This window comes from Typha angustifolia, chromosome 11 (assembly GCF_048772165.1).
Source record: "Typha angustifolia cultivar Huaian chromosome 11, ASM4877216v1, whole genome shotgun sequence".
In the NCBI taxonomy this organism is placed as follows: domain Eukaryota; kingdom Viridiplantae; phylum Streptophyta; class Magnoliopsida; order Poales; family Typhaceae; genus Typha; species Typha angustifolia.
The window spans coordinates 9,954,450-9,977,065 of record NC_133249.1 but is presented as its reverse complement, the minus strand read 5'-3'; positions in this window follow the sequence as shown (position 1 = coordinate 9,977,065).

Genomic DNA, 22,616 nt, shown 5'->3' with positions numbered 1-22,616 from the left:
AAGACTTCGATGCTCTCCTCTCAAAGACGATGCAAAGGACCATGGTTGGGGCATACCAAGAATAATTTGAGAGGATAAGTAGCCGATACCAACCTCAATGGACGGATCAACAACTTCGCATCACCTTCAATTTTGGGCTGTGGGGAGACATGCAAGCCAACGTGAGGGCTTTAAAGCTTAGAACCTTAAAGGAGGCCTTCGAAGATGCAGTACTCATGGAAAACAAACATTGAGCCATGAAGTTACACCTCAAACAGAACTGAACGAGCCAAGGAAGCCTCTTGGGTTCTGACTCCACACCTCCACACCTCCCACATTGCAGGCAGATTTTATTTGTGGAGGTGTGGAGTTGAAGGTAATTTTCACATTGGATCTTTATCCGTTGGCTTTAAGAGGTGCCACCATTGTCTTAGGGGCTCAATGGTTTTAAAACTTGGGGCTCGTAACATTTGATTTTTCAAACCTCACACTTACATTTTGGAGGAATGGTCAAAGAGTGCTGCTGGATGAAAATCAACCATGGCAAGAGCCGACGTTGCAACTGATATTGGGACTTCTATGTGTAGGGGATCGAGCTCTACTCTTGCAAATAGTTATTGCTGAACTAGAACATCCACCACCAAGTGAAATGCCCGCTGACATGAAGGAGCTACTGTAGGAATTCAAGGACCTCTTCGAGGAGCCCTGAGGACTACCGTCGACCTGTCGGCATGACCACCGCATTCAGATTATTCCAGGGGCTGAACCAGCAAATGTTCAGCCATATTGGTACCCATATGTTTAGAAGGAGGAGATCAGCAAATTGATGGTGGAGATGCTAGATCAAAGGATCATTCAATCGAGTAAGAGTGCCTATTCATCGCTGGTGTTGCTGGTTCAAAAGAAAGACAGGAGTTGGCGGTTTTGTGTTGACTACCGAGCCTTGAATGCGATCACCGTTAAAGACCAATACCCAATACCAGTGATCGAGGAGCTGCTGGATGAACTTACATGGTCGGCCTACTTCAGCAAGCTTGAGTCGACCCATAAGATGTGCACAATACGGCTATTCAGACTCATGATGGCTACTACGAGTTTTGAGTCATGCCGTTTGGACTTACCAACACATCGGCAACATTCCAAGGGCTGATGAATGACATATTTTGCCCGCTCTTGCGTCGGTATGTGCTTATCTTCTTTGATGATATTCTAGTGTATAGCAGGAATTAGAGCGAGTACTTGCGGCATGTGCGTGAGGTGTTGAATATCTTGCGACAAAACTAGTTAAAAGTCAAGATGAGCAAGTGCCTTTGGGATGAGCCACGAGTGGAGTACTTAGGTCATATAATCTCAGTGAGAGGAGTGGAAGCCGATTCAAGTAAGATCCAAAATATGGTGGACTAGCCGATTCTCACTAATCAATAGGAATTGAGGGGATTCCTTGGGTTGACGGGATACTATCGGCAATTCGTTGCCAACTATGGCAGGATTGCTGCCCCGCTGACCTCCTTACTCAGAAAAGGAGGGTTTCACTAGATGAGCAAGGCGACGGAGGCTTTCGAAGCATTGAAGACAGCCATGCCTACCGCACCGGTTTTGGCTCTACCGAATTTCAGCAAGCCCTTCGTGGTGGAATGCGATGCTTCAGGTGAGGGCATTAGAGATGTTTTGATGCAAGAGGGTAGGCCCGTGGCATATATGAGCAAGGCATTGTCGAACCAATTGCGATAGCTATCCACCTACGAGCGCGAAATGCTAGCAATTCTACACACCGTCATCAAATGGCGACCCTACTTGACTGGCCAACGGTTTACTATCCAAACGAACCAGCATAGCTTACCCTACTTCATGGGGCAACGTGTGCACACCCTAGCTCAACAACGGTGGGTCACAAAACTCCTTGGGTATGACTACGAGCTAGTATACAAAAGGGGATCGAGAACCGAGCAGCCGATGCCCTTTTGCGCCAACTGGACACAAGTGAGCTTGCTTCCTTTTCAGCACCAACCCTTCCACTATTTTCAGATCTTTGGGGAACCAGTGCAGAAGATCAAGTTATGGAGGAGTTTGAGTCAGAGTCCAATGATCGCTTCCCTAATTTTACACCTTAAGGACAAGGTTAGGGAAGCGTGGTGGATTGATACAATTCGGACTTCACCGGTGCCGTCTCGAGCATGGATACACTTTAGGGGTGTCTTTCATTCTTGTTTTAGTGTTTATTTCATAGAAAAATAAGTTTTCTGTATGTCGCGTTCGAACGCGGGTGGAATGCATTCTAACGCGCTTGCGAACGCCTGTATTATGTTCAAAAATACAGAGAATGCAAAATGTGCGTTCGAACGCGCATGCAAACCCCTGCATCAGGTTTGCACATACAGAGAACGCAAAATATGCAATCAAAGTTCGAACGCGATCTGCAAAAATCCATCGTTTCTAGGGTTAATAATTACCAATTTTGAATTGTTTGGTTAGCCTCTAAAAGTGTGGATGACAACCAGAGTCATTATTGAATAAATTGAGTTTTACCCTAGTCTCCTTCATCTTCTTCTCTCTCATTCTCTCATTCCTCGGTGTCACCGCTTCTAGTCTCCCTCGACCGGCCAATTACTCTAGTCCCTAAGGGGTGGCCCACTCCTCCCCCTTCTTCCAATCTATCTATCACCTTGCCCTAACCCTTTCCATTATCTATAATCCTTCCATCTCCACTTACTCACTGGTGCCACCCCTTTATTGTCGGTCCACCACTATCCATCATCATCTAGGATCTCGTGCCTCCATCCACGGATCCATAGACGGGCTCCCTGATGTTTATCTACTTCTCGGACGATATCTCGAGATCCCACCGTCCGATTTTCCTAAACTAGATTTGTTGGAAAGCTCTTTTCTAGGGCTACAACATATAAAATTTTTACGTCAATCCGATAGCTACATCTTACAGGATCCTTACTTTAAATCATTTTCTAAAGTTCCATGCTAGATCCTGTCCAGATCTAGAAAATTGGGATAGATCGAACCTTAGCCTAAGGGGAGATTGTATCAGTGGCCGGCCTCGTGCCATGTAGTGGTAGGAGGGGAGGGCACCATGCGCCCTAGGCGCCGACCCAGCCAATCTGGCCAAGCCACCTATCACGGTGGGCCCCGCCGCCATAGCCTCCCTCCCCACCGCCTCTCTCTCTCATTTGGTCTCTCTCTCACTCTCCTCTCTCTCTCCTTCTACTATTGTCGTCGCCCCGCCGACTTGCCGTCGCCGCCACCTCCACTAATGTCGATGAGCCTCTTTCCTCCTCCTCCTCCTCCTCCTCCTCTCTCTCTCTTTCTTTGTTTCTCTCCCTCCCTTTCTTTCTCTTTCTCTCTCGGGCTCTCCGAAACCGAGCTACCGGCGAGAGGCTGGCCAACAGCGGTCAAGCCCCTCCCCGCTGGCTCGGCTCCTCCTCCCCTTCCTTCCTTTCTTCTTCTCTTCTTCTTCTTCCTCCTTTCTTCTTTTTCCTTTCTCCTTTTACTTCTTTCCTTCTTCTCCTCCCACCTTGATTGTTTTTTCGTGAATGCAATAGTGCTAGGCTGGGCCAGTGCTGGGCTGAGCCTGGCATTGTGTTAGGGGTTTTATTTTAGCTTTATTTCTTTTTCCTTTTTAACTAAGTATTTTATGTAGTTAATGCAATTAGTTTAAATAGAAAATTAATTATATTGATACATACATACATATATATATATTCAGTAATATAATTATTAGCTAATTATAATTAGTAGAATTAATAGTTTATTATATTATAGACACCTAATTGTATTATTTACATATAATATTACTTGCAAATAATAGATTAATACTTAGTTTCAGTAATTATAGTCATGAGATTTATAAATATACCCTTCATTATATATATATATATAATGTATTTCTAGGATCTTATTGATATATACTATTTTGTATAAAAATAAAATACTAAACTTTGATAATTATTTTTATATGACCGGATAATAATTATTTTACCTGTATTTAGCGATTATTAAAGTAAAGAGTAAGAACCGCATAGATTAACTATAATTAGGTTTTATCTATACTTATATTTTTATTATTATATATATAAGCCTTTTATTATTGTTTTATAATTATATACTTAGACTACTTTTATATAAAAAAACAAACCTTTTATTCTTATTTCATAGATGGCCTTTTATAATAATAGCATATTTATATTACCAGAATTATATCTATAATTAAAATATAAAAAGAGGAATTCCAAACCTAATAAATCATCAGATTTTATATAAATTAATTCTAATTGGATAAACGGCTAACATCATATTACTTAAATATTTTCAGATCCCGAACCCCTTATGTGAGACCCCGTGGACCCTGTTAGCGATGAATTGACACTTGATTGATGGGTGTGAGGGATACGTGGTTTGGATCTTCTGATCAGATGTGAGTAATCTTATCCCCTAGACGTCTTTCTCTAATTAGGTTATATTATATATTATGTACATGTATGTTTTGGCCTCCAGCATGATTATATAACTTTATCTAGAGATGATTACAGTTGAGTATATTGTTATAATTTTTATGTGCAGTTAATATGTAGCATGAGTATGCATGTAATAGATTAGCATGGGTATGCATATGTTGACTACATGGTTGGAGACTACATTGCATCATTTTTCTCTTGTTTCCTATTCCATCTAAATTCCTGTTATGTATTGACTTATTATCGTACTGGATATATACATATGATCTATCATATAGAAGAAAAGCATAAAATATGATTGATAGGATAGTTGATAGAAAGTGTGAGGATACCCGAATGGGCAGGAGGGTTAGTGCGTGCTTGGAGATGATTGATCATTCGACATATGTGGCGAGTTATTCTCACGAGGTTTCTATCAGCTAGGAGGGTGCCCAATCTAGATGGATGTTGATACCCTAGCGGGTGGTAAGGTATGGTTATATTTGAGATACTCTTTGTGGGTGGCAAAATATGCTCTGAGCCTTCAGGTATGATGATGACATATAGAGCTAACATTGATGACTGAGATGTTGAGAAATGCATATGAGTTCATTATCATCTGATTACTAGATTATCAAGTGGTTAGTTACATCACATATGGTTGCATTTGGTATAATAGCATGGTCATGGTCAGCATGCATCATCTGTCATATTTGAGAGAAAGTTACGATGATAGTATGACATGATAATTTATTTATTCATTGTCAAGAATTATATACTTCTATCAGTTATAACATGTTGTCTAATTTTTATATATATTATTAAGAATACATTCATATACTCATTCATGACATGATGCTCTTTCTGATTCATATTATCCAGTACATGATTTACTCTTTATTTGGCATCACTGATTGAGGGTAAGGTCTATTCACTGAGCCTTTTGCTCATGACTCTCTTTATTTCTTTTCTAACTCCTTCAGATATGTTGTACGTGATAGCGACTTGAGATATCTCGAGAAAATATTTTAAATTGACATGGTGAGCTATAGGTGTAAGATGGTATAGATGATAATTTATATAGAAATTGAGTTGTATCATTGTTTGTTATATTTATACTTTATTATATCAAATGATGATTTGTATAATATATGTCAGATTATAATGTACTCATATATCAGTTGTTTAGTTATATCTTGATGATTTGTCGTGGCCTGTGTGGGTCCTGCCAGATTATATAGCGATCTAGTGTATATTATTATAGACTTGGATATTCATATGTTAACAGGTTTATTTGGTTAATAGTATAATTTATTTGGTGACGGATTATATGAATATGGATATGTTAGCAAGTTTATTTTGATAATGTCATAATTATATGTACATAGGAGTATATCTGTGCATGACGAGTCTTGCCCGATCTATCACGTGCGTTACGCATGCCGTGTGGGCGTGCATATGCTTGTGCCGGGTGGGAGCATTACGTTCTCTTCCAAAATAACTCAATTTATCTAAATCTCACTTGTTGTGCAAACGATAACCATAGAACGATGTAATGCCATAATTATCTATAATAATACAATATAATTTATTTAAATACATTATCTCCAAGATTTATTGAATGTATACGCCCAAACATGCTTAATGGATCACCACTGTCACTCATACATTATATGATGTGATACTCAAAACACTAAATTTCAATTTCTTTTTTTTTCACTGATCTTACTATACATCTATAGTCATTATGCTTTCATCGTAGGCTTAGAAAATTGTTTAGATCACAGACATTAGTACAAACTCTATTATCCAAAGATAACTGCTTATAAAATTAATCATTATATAATTTAATAAATTAATTAATATGAGATATCAATCCTATTCATATAAGACTACTAAATCACAATTTATACTCATAATGCACTCCTCAAAATAACCTACCACTCATTCGATCCAACTTATCACTAAAATACTCATATTGCAGCACCAAATAAAATTTAGACAATCTACCAATTACTCATACTAGTAATTCCACCAAAATAGTCACTTAACAATATTCAAACGCAATGACAATCTATTGAATTCTACCAAATAATCTAATAATCTCTTAAATAACTCGATACTATGATACTCAAATTCATAAAATCAATACATTGCCGCACCACTATTAACATATACTCAGTAGCATCAGCATAGTATCATGTAACTAATAAAGTTTCAAGTATTTATTAATCTACAATACTTGATCTTTCCGAATACATACACAAAATTCAGATAAATTCACCAAAGTACTGTTCATGAACTATATAAAGCTACTAAGATCAATCTCCCAAATCATTTGTCATTACGATTAGCCAATAAAGTAACTGGAACCAACTAATTCATATAAGTAATAAGACATCCAAAAAGTATATCTTCTCTCTTACCTTAGATCAACTCACATCCTTCAATTTGCAATTTATTAAGAGATCAAATTTTCACAAACTATAATGAAACCAATAATGGAATCATTATCTCCCAATCATATATCTTTACCTTAACATTCAAATGCAAACCTATAAATCATTACAATTATAAAGATCGGTCTCATCACTCTAAAATGCTTGCTCAATAACCTCTAGTAAAATTGCTAATATAATCACTTCCTATATATTATTATATGTCTATCATCTAGTAATATAATAAATATCCATCAATACTCTTTATATGAAACATCTACCTCCAAATACACATAATCCTCACATAGGTAGAACCCACGTGATTTTCATGTGATCTGTTGGTCAATATTTGTACATAATATATAAGATGAAATATAATATTTTTACAAATAAAACAAGCTAGATAGAGTTTAAATTACCACAAGCCACAATAAGCCCCAAAAAAACATATCCATACACCTCATTGAAATAAATGCATGCATAGGGGCTACAGTCCATCTAACTTATCTTACAATAATAAAAAAATTATAAACAGATCTACGCTAGCTACTCCGTAGGCTTAGAGTGGACGGGGGTCATCTAATGATATGAAAATATTTCTACTAAAAGGTGGTGACCATAAAGCTTAGCAAGTATACATCTCTTCAGTCTAAAAGTAGTGTAAAAGATGATATCACATGATACATATGTATGCTAACATGATCATAATAATGCTTTCATGTAACATGCCCATATCTACATCTCACATGTTTAATGAAAGAGTATATGATATGCATCATTTATACTATCGAATCCTTTATATCAAGTACACATAAAGCCATAGTCATGAATTAATATTGTATGCTCAAATAGCTATCCACCACATAATAAGCATACGCTCACACATCATCTTAAACATCGAGGACATATAAACAATCTAGCTATAATATCATCTGTACATGCATTGCGACGATGTATATGACCAGTTATCTATGGCCATCAAACTAATGACCCTTGTCGTAAGCCCATATCATTGCACACAGCAAAATTATCGCATATAGCAGAATCATCGCTCATAGTGAAAATAAGATCACAATGCTTATAGACGCCCTGACCCTACGTCATCGGATATTGCTAAGTCTACGACTCCTACCTTCCAATCATAATTTTAGATCACTCAATGTCCAGTTTCCTTACATGGTAATGTTACACATGCTCAAACTGACGCATACAATGCTTGATAGTCCTCTTCTAATCTTACGACCTCAAACATTGGTTGATATAAATATAAATAATATATATACATTCTGCCCATTGACATTGGGTTAAGTGGATAAACAGGCACTACTAAGATGGGACTTAATTATACGATGATACATGCAAGTGGTGCAATGGTTATCATCATAAGTTGTATGTCATGAATGCACTCAATAATTCATGCATAATTATGAAATAGTAAAATAACGTAATCATGCTAGTTGGTAAATAAAAATATAGACATGCATTATGTAAATGCGATAAGATCATAAAGTGAAACATCATCTCAGCATTACACTACTCCTAGACTATAGAGGTTACACTTGCCTGACATCTCTTTAAGTTAATCAACTCCTATTATGCCACGAATTAACCTCGCACAATAATGAATTCACTTCAATAATGAAAGTAATAAACGTAAGCACAAACCTACCTAAATTAATTAATTAAAATAATCCAAGGATAGCTATTATGGATTTTGAGTATATCCACCTAAGAATCCTTATATTTATTAAACAGGTAGAGCTGGCATATTAATTTTGATAATATAACACACTACTAAGGGTTATTAAATACAATTATCATCGTGATCACTATTCTCCTAATAATTGTTAATTAAAAGTAAATTTTAAATTTAATTAAGTTACTTATTGAATATTAAAACATGTTTAATATGATTATTATTTATTAACATCGATTTATGACAAATATTATAACTAACCAAATCTAGCCTCTAAAGATGATTAATAATTAAGGCTCAAGTTGGCAAAGATAATTAAATAAAATAAATTAATTAAAGAGCAACTAATTTATTTGGGCCATTCTATGGCCCAAACAAAAAGGCTGAGTTTTAACTAACCCAAGGACCACAATACTAACCTAAAGGCTGGGCCCGAAGTCCAAACTAGCTAAAATTGCCGCTTAGGTTGGGCTACAACCCAACCTACAACAGATTTGGGCTAGGCTGCCTGCAACCCAACCTGCTAATGAATTGAGCTAGGCCGCAGCCCAACTCATCACAACTTGGGTTGGGCTAGCTATAGCCCAACCAAGTTCGTGCTGGGCTGCACCCAGCCTAGCCCAACCATACATCACCCCATCCTTCCTTACCCTCCACAAAAAGCCAGCTAAGGGGAAGAACGAGGGGTGGCTGCCGGCGAATGCCACCGCCTATAGCCAGGCCCCACACTTGTCGACCTATTTCAACTTGGGAAAAAGGCACACGAGGTGCTGACAATGTTGAAGGCAAGGCACAAGCCCATCATGATGGGAAGAAAACAAACTCGACGACGACGAGGGAGGGGGATCGGTGAGTTATCGAGATGATTGACAAAATAACCATGCAAGAAGGACAAAGAGATCAAAGGGAGTGTGCATAGTGCATGGGAGGTCGGCCAATGTATCAACCTACCCTAAATAAAAAAAATTATATAGGCACGACGTCGTTGGCCACACTATGGCCAACCTCATGCCTATGCTATTGCGTGGTGCATGGGGGTGCCACGCACCCCCCCTAATGCCGCTGTTGCAACCAACCAGCTATGGCCAGCTGGCTGTGGCGGGCCTCGGAGCTGCGATAGCCATCACCTCCCCCTTGGCCCCCACTCACTGCCTCTCTCTCTCTCTTTCACTCTCCTCTTTCTCTTAAATTCCTTTTCTCTCTCTAACTCATTGCTACCGCCACCGACCCGCCATTACTGCCACCGTCGCCATAGTGGCCAAGGTGAGCCCATCTCTATCTCTCTCTCTCTGGTCGTGGAACCGAGCTGCAGGCGAGAAGCCGGCCGTTGGCTGGCCAACAACAATCGTGCCCCTCCCCGGTGGCCCGGCTCTCCTCTCTCCCTTCCTCTCCTTCTTCTCTTCTTCTCTAGTCTTCTTCTTCTTTCTTTTTTCTTCTTCCTTCCTTCTTCTTCTTCCTCAGCTTCTTCTCCTTCTCTTTCTGCAACAGTGCTGGGCCGAGACCAGCACTGGTGGTAGTGTTCTTTTTTATTTTTTATTTATTTAGGTATTTCTTTCTTAATTAATGCAAATAGATTATCTAGATATTAATTATTTTAATAGTAATATATATTCTTCAATATGATTATTATTAATTGTAATTAGTATAATTAATGATTAATTAGGTTATAAACTATTACATGTAAATATAGGTAATACTTATATTTATTTATTTATATTTATATTAGATTAATAGATAGATTTGTAAATTATAATTATTAGATTTATATACTAATATTCTTACGATATACATTTGAAGTAATTCTAATAATTTATTATGTATTATTATTTTGTAAAAAATGAAATACTAGGCTTATTTATTTATTATTTTATAAAGTAAAAGACTACATAGTAGCTTGATTATAATTACGTTTTTTTCAATATTTTTATTTTTATTTATAATTATAAATCTAACTAGTTATAAGGATAAGTAGAAATTCTAAAACCTAATAAATTATCATATTTTACATGAACGGATTTCAATCAGATAAACAGCTAATTTCATGTTATATAAACATTTTCAGATCCCAAACCTCTTATGTGAGACCCCGTGGACCTTATTAGTGATGAGTGATAGTTGATTGATGGACGTAAGTGATAAGTGCATTGAGTTTTCTAATTTGAGGTGAGTAGTCTTATCCCATAAATATCTTCCTTAAATTAGGATATATTATAAATTATGTATATACATGTTTTGGCTTCCTGCATGATTATATGATTTTATCTAGAGAAGATTTCAGTTGAGCATATTTTATCATTCATTTAATTAGACTAATTTTGGATATGAGTATGTTGGTGATATATAAAGATGATTTGAGATGACTATACTGTTGGGACTTTATGTCGAGATGATCTCTAGCATAAGTATACATGTGATAGATTAGTATGTGTACGCATGTATAGTTACATAATTGGAGATTGCATTGTATTATTTTTTCTTAACTTCCTTACCACTTAAATCCCTGATATGTATGACTTATTATAATACTGGATATGTACACATAATCTATCATATAGAAGGAAATGCATAAATTAAATTGATAGGAAACTTGATAGAAAGAACATGAGAGTACTCGAGGAGGCGCTAGGGTTAGGATGCTTGAGTGATGATTATGGTCGCTGATATGCGATATCTCGTGGCTCATGTTCGAGGTCACTTGACTTTGTGTGCATAGACAATCGGACACCTGCCGTTCATTAGGGCATGCGTGTGGCAAGTAACCCTCATGTGATTTCTATTAACTAGTGAGGTACCTAGTCTTGATGGATTTTAATATACCCTTAGCGTATGGTAGGGTATGATTATGATTGAGATATCTTTAACGTATGATAGTGTATGTTTTGACCTACGAGCAGAATGATGAAATCGGGTACCGAATGTTGACTATGCACAATGGTCTAGTATGATGATGTTATTCAGAGTCAATATTGATGAGTGGGATATTGAGAAATGCATATGATTTCATTATCATCTAGTACATCTGATATTCGAGTAGTCATAATGCATTATATATATATGGTTATATTTAATATCATAACATGGTCGTGATCGGCATGTATCATATGTGTTATATCTCAAAGAGTTATGATGATGGTATAACATGGAGATTTCTTTATACATCGTCGAGAATTATATTTGATCAATTTAGGACATGATATCCATTATACATTTGTATATTATTGAGGATACATTTATATAGTCATTCATGTCATGATGCTCTTTCTAGTTTATATTATCTAGTATATGATTTACACTCTGTTTGACATCACTGATTCGAGATATTTTACTAAGCCTTTAGCTCATGACTCTCTTTATTTCTTTTTTAACCCTTTTAGATATGTAGTGCATGATAGCAACTTAGAATATCTTAAGAAGATATTTAAAGTGATGATGAGGTGAGCTATAGATGCGAGATGGTATAGATATAGTTTATATAGAAATTGAGTTGTACTATTAGTTGATATTTGTACTCCATTGTATTAGACGATGATTTATATAATACATGTCAAATTATAGTGTATACATGTATTAGTTGTTTTAGTTGTATCTTGATAGTTTATCATGACCTATGTGGGCCTTACCAAATTAAGTTGTCTAGTATGGTTGTTGTGGATTAGATATGGATATGTTAATAGGTTTATCTTAGCGATGTTATCATTTATTTTGTGATGGATTGTGTAAGCATAGGGGTGTATCTATGCGTGATGGGCCCCGCCTGACCTGTCGTGTGAGACGCATACGCCGTGTGGGCGCGTGGGCGCGTGGACCTGCACGTGCTCGTGTCGAGCCTGGGCGTTATAGCCAAGGTGGCCAGCAACGAGAGGGATGACTCCTCCATGGCCACTAGCTATGGAGTTGTCCGACAATGATGCCCAGGCTACAAGAGCCCTAAAATGAGATGCCACCGGCTTCCCCTTGTGGAGGGGAAGCTTCCCAAATGGCCAAAGGAGGAGACGCTGGCAATGATGGCCGAAAAATGGCTCAAAGCTGACATGGGGAGGCTACCACGTGTAGCTTCCATCGAGGGATGAGATAGCTCACAAAGGGCATCACATGCACAAAGCCGATGTGGGAAACATTTGGTATCGGTGGTAGGAGGCATGAGGTCACTAGCCGACCAGATTTCTGACAAAATCGAGAGAAAAGAAAATTGGGAGATAACATTAAATACTTTATTAAAGCCAAATTACTTGTGCCCGGTTGAAGAGGATGTCCTAGTGAGTCATTCCACGGGCTGGCATCCTCCAATGACTCCCTGGCAAGGTGGCAGAGTACTCACAACATGGTTGTGACGGTGGTTAAGAAAAAAGAAAAAATGAAAATTGAAGAGGAGAGGGAGAAATTGGAGTAGTGGGGCATGTGTCCGACTCAAGCGCACACCAACTATTTATTATTATTATTATTATTATTATTATTATTATTATTATTATTATTATTACTATTATTATTGGGTATGGGATGTTACATTATATAAATGATAATAGTCCTTCATATTCTCTTTATTACTCTCCTATGAAACAATTAGTCTCCTTTATATTCTCTTCGTTACTGTCCTATGAAACAGTTAATCTAACTTTCAAATAATCTATAGGTCATAATAAAAAGTTATATCTTTATGCTATATGAATTACCCAATTTAGTTGCCGCAACATTTTGCATCATCAAACAACTAATATGTCAATATATGTAGTATCTCAATGTAGCGTCTATGCCTAAAATCATCATGTCTCATTTCTAATTTATAATAACTAAATCACCTAAACCTAACAATTCCTCAAAAGTTTCAACTTAATATATTCTACCACATCCTACAAACATAGTCTATTATATATACCTAAAGAATTCAATCTCATTATATCATCAAAATTACTATATACAATTATTAATACCACATAATATTCTCAAATAAAAATAAGTCTGCATATTTGTAACTAAAATCCAACATTACCTAAATCACGCAATCAACATGCTTTAAAATTGTTATCCTCTAGATAAAATATTAAAACTAAACTGGTAATCAAAATACATTTTTCACTATCATACAAGATAGATCCTAATGCTATCACCTCGGTAAATTACTATCACCCTATATGGTTTATCTCATTCTCATTTTTTTTCCATTTAATCACATCAAGCATAGTGAGCAACTTTCAAACTAAACCACTTTCATATTATCCAAAAAATACTTATATTAAGTATCTACTACTGAAATCATTCCTAATTCAACATTTGTATCCATTACATATTTTGTAATGCCCCCGCCCGGCACGGGCACATGCACGCCCACGTGCCCACACGACATGTGCAGCACATGCGATAGGTTAGGCGGGGCCCGTCATGCACAAATATACTTCTGTGCCCATATAATCATGACATCATCAAACAAGACCTGCTAACAATTTTATGCTCACATAATCCATCACCAAATAAATTATACTATTATCCAAATAAACCTATTAACATATGAATATCCAAGTCTACAATAATATACATTAAACCACGACATAATCTGGCAGGGTCCAAACAAATCATGATAAACCATCAAGATGTAACTAAAATAACTGATACATAAGTACACTATAATCTGACATATATTATACAAATCATCGTCTAATACAATAAAATACGAATATAACAAACCATAATACAATTCAATTTCTATATAAATTATCATCTATGTCGTCTCGCACCTATAGCTCACCTCATCATCCTAAAATATCTTCTCAGGATATCTCAAGTCGCTATCACGTACCACATATCTGAGGAGATTAGAAAAGAAATAAAAAGAGTCATAACCAAAATGCTCAATGAATAGACCTTACCCCGAATCAATGATGTCAAATAGAAAATAAATCATGTACTAGATAATATGAATCACATAAGAACATTATGTCATGAATGAGTGTATGAATGTATCCTCGATAATAATATATAAATGAAATGTAAATGTCATGTCATAACTGATCAAAGTATATAATTCTCAATAATGTATAAACAATCTTCATGTTATACCATCATGATAACTCTCTTTCATATATGACATATATGATGCATGCCAACCATGACTATGCTATGATATCAAACGCAACCACATATGATGTATATTGATAACTCAATAATTAGGTATATCAGATGATAATGATATCATATGTATTTCTCAACATTACGATCATCATTGACATCTCGGTATAATATCATCTTACTAGACCACTTTGCATAGTTAACACTCGATACCCAATCTCAACATCGTATATGTAAGCTCAAAGCATACCCTGCCATACACTAAGGGTATCTTAGTCATAATCACACCCTGCCATACACTAAGGGTATATCAAAATCTATCAAGATCAAATACCGCATAAGTTAATAGAAAACACATGAGGGTAACTCACCACACACATGCCCTAGCAAATGGAAGGTGTCTGATTGTCTATGCACATAGACTTGACTGACCTCGAACGTGGACCACGAGATATCATATATCAGTGACTATAATTATTAATCCAGACACCCTTAACCCTAGCGCCTATTCAGGTACCCACATATATTTTCTATTAACTTTTCCATCAATGAGATTTATGCATTTCTTTCTATTTGATAGATTACGTGTATATATCCAATACTATAACAAGTCATGCATAGTAGATATTTAGGTGCTAAAGAAGTTAAAAGAAAAATAATGTAATGCAATCTCAAATCATACATCTATTATATGTATACTCATGCTAGTCTATTAGATGCATACTTATGGTAAAGATTATCTCAACATAATATCATCTCTAACCATCTCTATATATCACCAACATACTCATATCCCAGATCAATCTAATCAAATGAATAATAGAATATACTCGACTGAAATTATCTCTAAATAAGATTGTATAATCATGCTAGAGACCAAAATATGCATATATATTATATAATATATCCTAATTTGAGAAAGGCATCTAGGGAATAAGACTATTCACATCTGATTAGAAGACGCAAACCACATATCTCTCACATCCGACAACCGAGTGACAACTCATCGCTAACAGGGTCCATAGGGTCTCACATAAGGGGTTCGAAATCTGAAAATGTTTAGGTAACATAAAGTTAGTCGTTTATCTGATTGTAATTCGTTCGAGTAAAATATAATGATTTATTAGGTTTTAGAATTTCTACTTATTATAACTAGTTAGATTTATAATTATAATAAAAATATAAACATAAATATAGATAAAAACCTAATTTTAATTAAGTTGTGGTTCTCACTCTATCTTGAGTAATTAGGGACTATGTAGTATTTACTTTATAAATAATAAATAAATAAGCCTAGTATTTCATTTGTTACAAAATAATAGTATATAATAAAAGAATTACTTAAAAAGTATATCATAAGAATAATAGTACAAAAATCTAATAATTATAATTTACAAATCTATTTATTAATTTAATAGAGATATAAATAAATAAATATAAGTATCTATATCTATGATTAATAGTTTATAACCTAATTAATTATTAACTATAATAGTTATAATTAATAATAATCATATTGAAGAATATATATTATTATTAAAATAATTAATATCTAAATAATATTTTTGCATTAATTAAGAAAGAAATACCTAAATAAATAACATAAATAAAATAAAACAAAATAAACAAATAACACTACTACTAGTGCTGGCCTCCGCCCTGCACTACGTGCTACAGTGCTGGGTCGAGCCCAGCACTATGGAGAAAGAGAAGGAGAAGAAGCTGAGGATATAGAAGAAGAAAGGAAAAGGAAAGAAGAAAGAAGAAGAAGAGAAGAGAAAAAGAAAGGAAAGGAAGGGAGTATGAGGATCGGCGCTAGCGGGGAGGGCATCAACCGCTAGTGGCCAGCTAGCGCCGGCAGCACAGCTTCGGCAAGCTCGAGTCCACGGGCAAGAAAGAGAGAGGATGAGAGAGAGGAGAGAGAGGAGAAAGAGATAGGAAGAGGAGAAGGAGAAGAGCTCACCTTGGCGGTGACGACGACGACGACGACGGCGATGGTAGGTCGACGTCAGCAAGAGGGGAGAGAAAGAGAGAGAGATAGGGAGAGAGAGAGAGAGAGAGAGAGAGATTTAAAGGGAGAGAGAGAGGGGCGGTGGGAACGTCAACAGTACAGCTGCAATGCTAGCAGGCCCACCGGAGCTAGCTGGCCGGCTTGGTTGGCCGAGCCAGCGACTAGAGGTGTGTGCACCCCCAGCCCACTCCACCCCAGTATGGCACGGGCCGTCCACGTCGTGCCATGCAAAAATTATTATTTTTTTAAGGGATATGTTGTTACATTTTCCTTCCCCCCTTATAGAAATTTTGACCACGAAATTTAAATCACACTGGTATAGTAAGAAAATCCAACATGCCTACTTCCACCACCTTCTATTCAAATTGATAATTGTCTAATCTCACTTTTCAAATCCATAACTGATACTTTGTTTACTAACTTACTCATTAACTTCTAACATTACATACTATAGACATCGATAATATCACTGGTCTGCAAGAAAGAACATACACTGATTCTACAAGATAAAGTGTTGACATCTATTAATTATATCATGTTCTACTCCAAAATACCTCAACCTATCCAAATCTATCACTTATTCTACTAACTGCAATCATATAACAATGTAATATTATAATCACCTATGACAATATAATACAATGTATTTAAGTAAATTATCTACAATCTACTGAATGTATACTCTAACACCGAAATATGCTTAAAGGATCATCCATCAATATTATCCCTAATATTGGGTAGAACGGTAAATACATATTATTTCAAAAACATCCGAAATATTTAACTCATGTTCCTCTTTCTAGACAAATTATGTCGTTAACCTAAATATACTCACCATCAACTGATATCATCATAGAATTTAGGCAATAGTACAAACTCTCTTATTTAAAAGTTGCTCATAAGCATAAACCATTATACCAATTAATAAACAAATCAATATAAGAGATCACACCTATCCATGTAAGACTACAATATCACTCGTATTCATAATACACTTCAAAATAACATATAGCACATTTGATCCAACCTGTTAATGTTAATCATAATGCAACATCAAACAAATTTATACAGCCTTCTGATTCTCCATATTATCTTCCTTCTTAATCTATAATATCTAAATGGTTAAATTCAATCTACCTCAAGAAACATACATGATAAAATTTATAATGATCTTTTTATCAATCATTTTCTGTATCCAAACTATTTATTCCTCAATTCATATAGTTCCTGTTTGATCATTATCTATCTTAATTACTATCACTACTAGTATATCCACCAAAATATCACTTAGTGATAACGATATTCAGATCCAAAGACTATCTACTGAGTTCTACTAAGTAATCCACTAATCTCTTCAATATCTCGACAGATATAACACTAAGTTCATAATATTAGTCCTTTGCCACACAACTATTTACTTATCCATCATACTTGATCTTTAAGAATACATACATATAATTTAGATAAATCCATAAAAGTACTATCCATGAACTAATAATTTACTAAGATTAATCTCATCATTCTAAAAGGCTCGCTTGGTAACTTTTAGTAAGAATTTAACATGTAAGCCAATTGTTATATAAATGCTAATATAATCATGTTATATACATCATTATATGATTATCATCTAGTAGTATAATAAAATCCATCGATACACTATCTATGAAATATCTTAATCCTATGTATTCCTTTTATTACCGTCATATGAAGCAATTAGTTCAACTTCGAAATCATCTATCAGTCATAATAAATAATTATATCTATAGGCTCTATGAATAATTCTATCAAGTTATCTCTCCAATTAGTACCCTCAAAATAACTAACATATCAAAGCACATAATATCTTAAATTAACATCTATGATTAAAAACTAACATATCTCATTTCTAATTAAATCACTTAAACCTCATATTTCTTCAAGAGTCTCAACTTAATATTCTATCACATCCTCTATGGCATATATACTGAATAATTTAATCTTATAGCATCATCAAAATCCTTCTATAATATCATTACTATTAACTAATAATTATAATAAAAATAAGTTTATATATTTGTAATTATAATTCATCACCCAAAATACACAATCTTCATGCTATAATATTCTTATCCTCTAAATCAATGTCCAAAACTAAACTAATAATCAAAATATATTTTCACTGTCATACACGATATGTCATGAGACTATCAACTTAGCAACTATCATCACCCTATATAATTTAATTTATTATCATTCTTTCCATCAAATCAAATTCACATAATTAGCAACTTCTAAACTAAATCTACTATCATGTTATCTAGAAATACATACATTAAGTCTCAACTATAGAAATCATTCTTAATCCAAAGCCTGTATCCATGCCATATTTCTTATACTTATTATCTCTGTTTGTAGTCATCAAGAAAATCCTCTAGTAATATTATTGGATAAACATATCACTATTAAATTATCCATTTGCAAGTACAATCAAAACTTACCAATATCTTGCAAAAATAATATATCACATTAATTTCTAAAAATTCTTTTATGTATTTATAATTCCTAATCATCTATCATATCACCTCATATCTTTTTCACCATATAAAATCATCACTAGTCTTATTCTTACCTAGAAAACATATTAATCATCCATCTATAATCAATAGTTATAACTCTCATAAAGAATCAATATAGTCTCTCTATACATATACCTTTTTACATAATCTCCTAATCCAAAGTGTATCCATAAAAGAATCAAAAATCTAAAATATGCAATATCCATTCAAAATAACCTCAAATCTACTAATAATAATACTTCTGCACAAAATACATATCTCCACATATTTATAAATTTTTGCGCTTTATCAAATCATATGAACATATCTACATCTCCAATCTTATACTCCACAGACTATAACACCTCGACATCAATAACATCAATGCATGCTTTAGTAATATCTCTTCATATTCATTAGTCGCTTTGATAAATTCTCAATATATCAATATCTCAAATTATTTCTATCAATATTGTCAAGTATCAAAACTTAATAATCTCAACATCACAACCTAGACCTCTATCTTAACCAATTAATATCCCACTCATAAAGATCAATTACTAGCGTAATGCTAAGATAAATTGACAACTACGATATTTAATGGTTTGCAAGATCATCATTAAACCTAAGCTCTAATATCACTTGAATTGTAATGCCCCCACACGACACGGGCACGTGCACGCCCACGCGCCCACACGGCACTTGCAGCGCACGCGATAGGTCAAGCGGGGACTGTCACGCACAGATACACTCCTGTGCCCATATAATCATGACATCATCAAATAAGACTTACTAATATTTCCATGCTCACATAATCTATCACCAAATAAATCATACTATTACCCAAATAAACTTATTAACATATGAACATCTAAGTCCACAATAATATATATTAGACTACTACATAATCTGGCAGGGCCCACAAAAGCCACGACAAACCATCAAGATGCAATTAAAACAACTAATATATAAGTACACTATAATCTGACATATATTATACAAATCATCATCTAATACAATAAAGTACGAATATAACAAACCACGATACAACTCAATTTCTATACAAATTATCATCTATGTTGTCTCGCACCTATAGCTCACCTCATCATACTAAAATATCTTCTCAGGATATCTCAAGTCGCTATCATGTACCACATATTTGAGGGGTTTAGAAAAGAAAAAAAAAAGAGTCATGAACAAAATGCTCAATGAATAGATCTTACCCCGAATCAATGATGCCAAACAAAGAGTAAATCATATACTAGATAATATGAATCACATAAGAGTATTATGTCATGAATGAGTATATGAATGTATCATCAATAATAATATATAAATGAAATGTAAATGTCATGTCATAACTGATCAAAGTTTATAATTCTCAATAATGTATAAACAATCTCCATGCCATACCATCATAATAACTCTCTTTCAAATATGACACATATGATGCATGCCGACCATGACTATGCTATGATATTAAATGCAACCACATATGATATATATTGACAACTTGATAATCAAGTATATTAGATGACAATAATATCATATGCATTTCTCAACATAACAATCATCACCGACACCTCAGTATAATATCATCTTACTAGACCACTATGCATAGTCAACATCCAATACTCGATCTCAATATCTTGCCTGTAGGCTCAAAGCATACTTTATCGTACATTAAGAGTATCTTAGCCATAATAATACCTTACCATACACTAAGGGTATATCAAAATCTATCCAGATCGGATACCTCACCAATTAGTAGAAAACATATGAGGATAACTCGCCACACACATGCCTAGCAAACGGAAGGTGTCCGATTATCTGTACACACAAACTCGATTGATCTCGAACGTGGGCCATAAGATATCATATATCAGCGGCCATAATCATCAATCCAGGCACCCTTAACCCTAGCACTTACTCGGGTGCCCACATATTTTTTCTATTAACTTTCCTATCAATGAGATTTATGTATTTTCTTCTATATGATAAATTACGTGCATATATCCAGTACTATAACAAGTCATGCATATTAGGAATTTAAGTGGTAAGGAAGTTAAGAGAAAAATAATGTAATGCAATTTTGAATTATACATCTATCATATGCATACTCATACTAGTCTATCAGATGCATACTTATGCTAAAGATCATCTTGACATAATATTATCTCCAACCATCTCTATATATCACTAAAATACTCATGTCCCAGATCAGTCTAATCAAATAAATGATAGAATATGCTTGACTAAAATCATATCTAGATAAGGTTGTATAATCATGCTGGAGACCAAAATATGCATATATATTATATAATATATCTTAATTTGAGAAAGCGTCTAGGGGATAAGACTACTCACATCTGATTAGAAGATGCAAATTACGTATTCTTCACATTCGGCAACCGAGTGTCGCTAATAGGGTCCACGGAATCTCACATAAGGGGTTCGAAATCTAAAAATGTTTAGGTAACATAAAGTTAGTCGTTTATCCGATTGTAATCCGTTCGAGTAAAATTTGATGATTTATTAGGTTTTAGAATTTCTACTTATTATAACTAGCTAGATTTATAATTATAAATAAAAATATAAACATAAATATAGATAAAAACCTAATTAGAATTAAGTTGTGGTTCTCACTCTATCTTGAGTAATTAGGGACTATGTAGTATTTACTTTATAAATAATAAATAAATAAGCCTAGTATTTCAATTGTTACAAAATAATAGTATATAAAAAAATTATTAGAATTACTTAAAAAGTATATCATAATAATAATAGTACATAAATCTAATAATTATAATTTACAAATCTATCTATTAATTTAATAGAGATATAAATAAATAAATAAAAGTATTACCTATATCTATGATTAATAGTTTATAACCTAATTAATTATTAACTATACTAATTATAATTAATAATAATCATATTGAAGAATATATATTATTATTAAAATAATTAATATCTAAATAATCTTTTTTCATTAATTAAGAAAGAAATACCTAAATATATAACATAAATAAAATAAATAAATAAATAACACTAGCACTAGTGTTGGTCTCTGCCTAGCACTACCTGCTACAATGCTGGATCGAGCCCAGCACTGTGGAGGGAGAGAAGGAGAAGAAGTTGAGGATATAGACGAAGAAAGGAAAAAGAAAGAAGAAAGAAGAAAGAAGAAGAGAAGAAGAAAGAAGAAGAAAGAAGAAAGGAAAGGAAAGGAGGAGGAGGATCGGCGCCAGTGCCGACGGGGAGGGCACCTCTCACCGGCGCCAGTGCCGACGGGGAGGGCACCTCTCACTGGCGGCACGGCTTCGACAAGTCCGAGTCCACGAGGAAGAAAGAGAGAGGGAAAGAGAGAGAGAGAGGAGAAAGAGAGAGGAAGAGGAGAAGTAAGGAGAAGAGCTCACCTCGGGGTGACGATAGTGACAGCGACGGTAGGCTGGC